The sequence below is a fragment of the Poecilia latipinna genome, unplaced genomic scaffold, assembly GCF_001443285.1.
Source record: "Poecilia latipinna isolate Pla-1442-1.1 unplaced genomic scaffold, P_latipinna-1.0 Scaffold2287, whole genome shotgun sequence".
Taxonomy (NCBI): Eukaryota; Metazoa; Chordata; class Actinopteri; order Cyprinodontiformes; family Poeciliidae; genus Poecilia; species Poecilia latipinna.
In genome coordinates this window covers 27,654-29,303 of record NW_015114903.1, presented here as the reverse complement: position 1 = coordinate 29,303, position 1,650 = coordinate 27,654, and positions in this window count along the sequence as shown.

Genomic DNA, 1,650 nt, shown 5'->3' with positions numbered 1-1,650 from the left:
TATTATGTCTATGCCAATAAAGCCCCCAGGCCACGCCCCCAGCAGATATTTGGCTGTTCAGATGTTTTGCTGTGACTAGTTGGGTTCAGAGTGAAATTTGATGTAATCACATGTTCAGACAAACAAAAATGATTTCAATACTTTACACTTGAAAGCTGATTCTTTTTCATTTGTTCAGTGAACACTTCTGTATTTCCAAGATGGCAGATTTTTATTATGTGATGGTCTGTCAAAAAAATACTGATTAAATGTAACATCTTTAATTATTTGAATCATAGCAGGAGGAATTGCTGTTAAATTGAATGTTGAAACATTTTCAGCTGTTTGGTTCTGAATGGCTTCATGAGGAACTCTCACTTTTCTTTCCCTCTAAAAACATTTGTTTGAAAGTCACAATATCTCTAAACAAAATAAGAACCAAATAGCTTTCTATTCCACTCCCACAAAAAAAAACATTATTTCAAATTATATATGTCCTTATGGAACAGGATCCTTTCTGCGTTGTGCTGGTTTTATTGATCGATCAGCCCGTGACACAGTTTGTCTTCAGAAATGGATGATTTCTCGATTTATTCTGACGAGAACAAACAGAAAACAGCCGTGTTGAAGGCCGCCCGCTCCAAGTCCTACACAAAACAAATTAACTTCATAGATCTATAAATAAACTGGATGTATTTAGATGAAAACTAAACAGTACACACCTCTCCTGCAGGACATGACAAAAGGAGAGGGTCTAAGGGGTGCAAACATTTTAAAGACAATACCACAGAAGAAGAAATAAAAAGGAGGGGTTTCCGATCTTAAAGTAACACGGTAAAACAATGACAGAGTTGTTTCAGTCAGAAAAGGAACAATACAAATAATGTATAATTTGTAAATATAACCAAAGAGAAATATAACCAGGTTACCCTTGTAGTGACTTTCTGACAAGAAAATAAATATTCTGTCAGATATTTTTGACTGAGATTTTGAGACTTTTAATTGCAACTTCATGAATATTTTTAGAAAGATTTTCAGAAGTGGATATTGCAAGAGAAATCTATTCCATCTTTATGTTTTAATATAAAATTTGGTCTAAGGGGATGAAGAGTAATGATATTAACGATTTAAACCTCTGGCCAAGTTTTTATTCACAAAAACCGATTTTTAAAAATCCCTCTATTTTAAAGTTAAATAATTTGTGAAAGTGCTTACATGTTGCAACATCACAAAAGCCCAATCTTTCTACTAATATGTTAAAAGCTTAATTTAAGATTTTAAATTCCTGTTGCATTTCTAATACTTTACTTTGTGACTATTCCCTCTTTTTTCTTTTTCTTTCTGCTCAAACTTTTTTAATAATGTGTGCCTTGTTGAACTATTAGAATTTTCCAGAAAGAATACAAAACCATTGCCATAATTTTGCCTTTTAACTGAAATTGTCACATGCAGCGATGAATTTTGGGTAATGCGCTTCACCGCAGTCCATCTGGACGCGAGTTTAGCAGAAGGGCGGAAATGGGATTTGGGGAGCGAGGCTAAAGTTGTAAGTGGAGACAAGCATAAACATGAATACTAGAAAATTCCTGCTGAAATTTCAAGGGGCCTGCCAAGTGTGCCCATCACTTTAGTGCAAAGGTTTTAAATTTGTCATGTTACATAGATCCATGC